Below are 5,824 nucleotides of genomic sequence, written 5' to 3' on the forward strand. Positions count from 1 at the left end.
ACTGATTTTTTTTTTTGTATTTTTTTTAGTTTGACTATGAAATGAATTGGTTTGACTACGAAATCATGTAGCAACATGATATTTTTCTACAAAACTTTTTATATAGCAACATGATTTCGTAGTCAAACTAATTCATTTCTTAGTCAAACTAAAAAAAAAAAAAATACAAAAAATACAAAAATATAAGTATTTCGCAGATAGGAGTGAGAGTATTTCGCAGATGGACCTTCTCCATCTGCGAAATTACCCCTATATATAAAAAAAAAAAACCATCTGCGAAAGTACAAGCAGCTAAAGCACAGCTGCTTGTACTTTCGCAGATGGCATGCTGATTTCGCAGATGGAGCATTTCCATATGCGAAATCGTTGGCTATTTTCCATATGCAAAACTCACATGCTCTTCAGGAACTTGTGAAATTTCCAGAAGCTGCACTTCCCATCATAAGAAATTAGAGTATCGCCTTTCACATGTTAAATCTATAAAATGTTAAAAAAAAAAAGAACACAGTTTGAGTAAAAAATGAAAATTATTACATCCTCCTTCCTCATTTTCCTCTCCATGAACCCTTTTTTTCATATAAACAACATAAAAGCTTTATTTTGTTGTAAATATAGTATTTCAAGATTCCTACCACCTACCAAAATAATAATAATAATAATAATAATAATAATAATAATAATAATAATAATAATGTTTTCATGACAGAAATTATGATTTTTGCATTTGAATACTAACCTTGCAAAATCAAATCTACGAAATTTTATTAATTTAGTTATTGTTTGTAGTTCAAAAATTTTCTAGACCTTTTCAGTTCAACAACTATTTCAATGGTTAAATCTGCAAAATTAATGGTGTTAAAATGTACTTTAACTCTGTGTAAATATTTAAAAAAATTAGACTTTTTATAAACTAAGTATTTTTTTTTCCACTTCTTACAACATTTTACAACAATATATCAAGATTTAATATATGGGATCGATTGCACATGGTGTTTCTTTGGCGAAATTCAACATTTTAGAAGATTACTTTGCAAAATCTATCGTATTATAGCAATATCATCCAATTATCCACTTACCACTTCCAACATCATATTTTTAGCTTTAAAAGTACAATGTTATATATGAACGTATTTTTCGAACAAAAAAAACTCGATATATTGAATCTTGATACCTTCAACTTTTGGATTAAAATTAAACAATCGCCTACAATAAATTATGTATTGTATTTGAATAAATGAATGCATTTTGTTTAATCATGTATTAGTAGCTGCTAAAATACCAAGAATACCCTTGATACTTATTATTTATTTTTACATATGTACCTAATAATGATTTGGCCTTCTCTTTTTTCAGCTGTAACAATCTGGCAATCTGCCATTCTTGCCCAAATTTCCAATCTGGTAAAAAGAGGATGAAACATATAAAAAATATAAATTTGGCAATACTAATTCATTTTCAATAGATTTTGAAAAAAAAACAGAAAAATTATCGATAAATTTAAACCGACCTTGCACTTCAACTGGGTATTCGAAACATGTGATTTTGCAGCTGGGTGCTTGTTTTACTTCAACACCATTTCAGACATAAGTAATGCTTGTTGATCATACTACAAAAAAAAAAAAAACAAATTTCTGGCAATATATAATTGACCTTTGATATATTCACTATTGTCAAAGATAACAAAATTGTAATAAACTCCTAAAATTGTGAATGAAATCACAGTTACCTTATTGAATAAACTGCTAAAATTGTTAAACTTATGCATTTAATTCTGAGATATTTGCCCCAGAAGGTGTAGAAATATTCCTGAAAATGTCGATTTTCCAGAATACACATGACAAACCTACAAATGTAAGATAGAAGTTGTTAGAATCACATAGGCAAATTATTCTGTGAAAAAAATAAAGTGTTACACTTACAATAGCAAGATTTAGGTTATTCAGACAATCTTCTCTTCATTAAGTAGGATCCACTTCTGAGGTTTATACTGTGAGCGAGACATATTAGAATAAAAAAACTTATAAAGTAAAAGGAAATGCATAACAGAAGACAGACAACCGATCAAGCATTTCGGCAAACAGATAGAGAACATTTGTGACACTTGTTCTCAAAGTCAAGATCTTCAAGGAAGTGGCCACAGAGAAATAGAAGTGGCCATAGAGAAATAAATGATTAAATGATATGGGACGGAGATCCTTGTCATTTTTAACGATTGTCTTTGGTGAAATTTTGATAGTATTTTGTATTATTATTATTATTATTATTATTATTATTATTATTATTATTATTATTATTATTATTATTATTATTATTATTATAACATTTCAAATTAAAATCCAAAATTATATATTTCATAAAATAGAAAGAAAATAAAATGTAAATGACTCACCAAACAAACATTAAGAGCTTTGGCAACTCCTGCAATGGAAACATCTGAAGGTAATGGACCAACTCCTCCATATAAGAAAACCTGTATAAATATTTATTTTATTAACATTTCATTTCACCAATTTCAGAATATGAAAAATAAAAAATGATAACATACATATTTACACATTTACATGTGATAAATGCCATACCATGTAACTTGTAGACTTTTGGATTTCAACTTCTTGAGCTACATAATCTACCAATATAGAACAAATAAACTGTCAATTCAGGGGTAATTCGATAAATAGTGTTTCTTTACCTTATTATTTCAAGATTCTCATATGAAACTTACATAACTTGATACAACAGCAATATGGCAAACACTCCAATGAATATAATGAAGCTTCCTGAACAACAAATGTCTTAATTCATCCTCCATCTTTCCAGAACTGAGCAATGTGAAATCATAAACATTAGTCAACAAAATTATAAAAATAATAATACAAATAATAATGAAGAAACTTACATAATTTCATCACCAACCGCTATGATTGAGGCTGAAGGTAGCCCTATCAAGAATACCCGTTACCCGAATTACCCACCCGATTTTTTCGGGTATCAGGTAAATCGGGTATCTGGTTAATTTTTTCGGGTAAGTGGGTAACCATAATTTTTTTCGGTTCGGGTAAAAGGTAAGTTTTTTGGGTTTTGGGTATACTCGATTACCCGAAATATATATAACAAATAATGTCCCTTTACGAGTATATCTGTACCTCCCAATTCCCAAATCCCAATTTCCCTCATTGAGGCTCGTTCTATTTTCCCCACGTCAAAAAACCATCGTACCTCGTCCGCTCTTCGTTGGTATTCGTCACCAATGGATGACTATATTGAAGTAGAAGATGAGACGATTGAAGTTGACAACCCAACCAGTTATCAAGTTCCACAAGAAAAAGAGAAAAAAACAAGAATTCAATGCAAGATCGAAAGTTTGGAAAGAATACTTGATATCTCAAATATTATTGAGTAAAAAATCTCAATGTTCAAAGTTTAGCACGACATACTTATTTCATTATATTTATTTTTAGGTGCCATTAAAAAAATTAAAAGAAAATAAAAATCGGGTAATACCCGAATTACCCTTACCCGACCCATTACCCAAATTACCCATACCCGAATTTAATTTGGGTAGGGTAACAGGTAAACTTTTTTATATGAAAAACACGAATTACCCGAACCAATTACCCGAAACCCGAAAATTTTACCCGATCAACACTTCTAGCTGAAGGGGTGTTTTCTTGATGTGATTCCACACCTCTGACTCCATCTTTGACCTTTTTAGGTAAGTTTTGGGCTCTTCCAGCTCTATCTAATTTTCCATCTGAAAGCATATATGCAGGCGTCAACTTCTCCTTACCAAAATCTTTAATGCATAACAATGCATTTGGAGTTGTGTATTATTAACAATAGAAAACCATCATTTCAAACAATGTATGTTACAAAAATCATTTAGAATAAGAAAATAATTAAATACCATATGCTATTAAATGTAATGAAATATAAAAAACACTTTTTAATATAATATTACCAAAAAAAATTGATTTTTAACTTAAACGGAGTGTTTATCGGCTGTAATTCCGCAAATATGTTTTGCCTCAACTGTTATAATGGAAAAAAATAAAAATAAAGTAATATATATATATATATATATATATATATATATATATATATATATATAATTACATATGAAATCATGTCATTAAAATGTACCTCCTCTTGTCTGCACTTTGGAATAAGTTCATTCAATGCATTCAATTCACTATGCTCAAAAAAATGTGTTCCTTTAAACAAATATAAATTTGGTTAAATTGTGCATAGAAACACTCCTAAAAGATAAAAAATGGTACCTTTTTTAACTTCACATTATCATGGGTTGAGAAATAAAAGATATGTTGTGACTCATGCGCTTTATATGAACAATAGAGTGTTTCAATGTGCTTATAAACAACAAAAATAAAGTGAATTGAGTTAAATTAGTATTGATTCTAAATATGAAAATGAGTAAGTTTTACGAATGTTAACTAAATGATGAAGTTATTCTTATTAATCTTCAATGGATGGATAAATCAGTTTTGTTTCAGATTATTGGATTCTTTAGGTGCCACACAATCAATTTTAGATGTTCTATCAAAATAATGTCACATACAACTCCTTTAAGCTGATTGGTTGATCTTATTATTGAAATACTCAAAATCAGATTACCCCTTTCAAAAGTTGGTAGTTTTAATAGCTATAATGGATACCTCTTTCATTTTCTAATAACTGGAAAACAAACTCGGGTTGCACCTCAAAAGCTGTAATTGTATCCCACTAAGGAAGCCTGAACAAAATAAGAAAATAGATGATGAAACAAATCTAATCAACTAATGAATCAGGTAAAGTAAGGCGGAATGAATACATTAATTGGCTCAGACATTTCATCGAACGCCTTATAGGCATGTTTGTCATCCAAAACCCACTTCCCAAACCCGTAGTTAGGAAGTCGTCCCCTTTTTCATGTTCAATCACATGATTCTCCAAGTATGACGGTTGCAAAGCTGAAAGACTGACATTCAATATGAACCGGTTCGGATTTAGCCTTGATTTTGCAGTTTTTGTTGGTCATGTTTGATAAACCGACATAAACCCAGATGCATTTGTCAAAATGATTATATAAACAACAAAAGAAGAAGAAGTAACGCACGAAGAAATCATGAAGTCATAAATCTGATATAACTATTTCTTGTAGATAATCAGAGGAATCAAAGAAAAACTTACATACCCAACATTGCTGCTTCTCTGCAATCGTCCTCCTCCATTCTCGTTTGATCTCACGTGTAATCGAGGTTCGCAGTGTAATCGATGTCGGACGGTTTCCGAATCCTGAAGAAGTATTGATGTAGGTCCTTCTCAAATCTAAAGGAGACATAAAATCGAGAATTGTGGTGGCGATGGGAAGTAGGCTAGGTGTAGAAGATGGATTCGAGTGCAAGATAGAAGTTCTGGTGGAAGGTAGATAAAATCAATCGGTAATAAAGAATAATCGGTGGAACCATGAGATCGGAAAAAACGCCAGCAATCCAAAAGTGATTGGGTGAGAAAACGGTGAAGACAACAGACGTCAAACGCGTAGCAACAAAAATCGATCAAATGGCAGAAAGTGCCCAAAAAACAAAGACGGAAAAAGAAAGCCAAAAATAGACATGTAGGATAATTTTACTGTAGCTAAGGTAGGATAATTTTAATATATATATATATATATATATATATATATATATATATATATATGTATATATATATATATATATATATATATATATATATATATATATATATATATATATATATATATATATATATATATATATATAAAATTAATATTTAATTTGTTTTTAAATTAGTTAATTTTTTTAAA

The 5,824-nt window shown here is 29.7% G+C and overlaps 3 long non-coding RNA genes across 3 annotated transcripts; all 3 read right to left on the reverse strand.

Moving 5' to 3' along the window:
* Positions 1-1,299: 1,299 nt before the first annotated feature.
* LOC145001166 (uncharacterized) lies at positions 1,300-1,776 on the reverse strand. The gene is made up of 3 exons (XR_013661519.1): positions 1,727-1,776; positions 1,508-1,606; positions 1,300-1,397 (listed from the first exon to the last, which is right to left on the reverse strand). It is a non-coding gene; the product is annotated as an uncharacterized LOC145001166 (long non-coding RNA).
* A 146-nt stretch (positions 1,777-1,922) lies between these two features.
* LOC144999738 (uncharacterized) lies at positions 1,923-3,289 on the reverse strand. The gene is made up of 5 exons (XR_013660987.1): positions 2,897-3,289; positions 2,723-2,819; positions 2,580-2,626; positions 2,390-2,470; positions 1,923-1,987 (listed from the first exon to the last, which is right to left on the reverse strand). It is a non-coding gene; the product is annotated as an uncharacterized LOC144999738 (long non-coding RNA).
* Positions 3,290-4,140: 851 nt separating this feature from the next.
* LOC145000188 (uncharacterized) lies at positions 4,141-4,939 on the reverse strand. Its single transcript, XR_013661151.1, has 3 exons — positions 4,829-4,939; positions 4,674-4,750; positions 4,141-4,211 (listed from the first exon to the last, which is right to left on the reverse strand). It is a non-coding gene; the product is annotated as an uncharacterized LOC145000188 (long non-coding RNA).
* Between the last annotated feature and the right edge of the window lie 885 nt (positions 4,940-5,824).

The sequence above is a fragment of the Lactuca saligna genome, chromosome 6 (assembly GCF_052625555.1).
Source record: "Lactuca saligna cultivar CGN05327 chromosome 6, ASM5262555v1, whole genome shotgun sequence".
Taxonomy (NCBI): domain Eukaryota; kingdom Viridiplantae; phylum Streptophyta; class Magnoliopsida; order Asterales; family Asteraceae; genus Lactuca; species Lactuca saligna.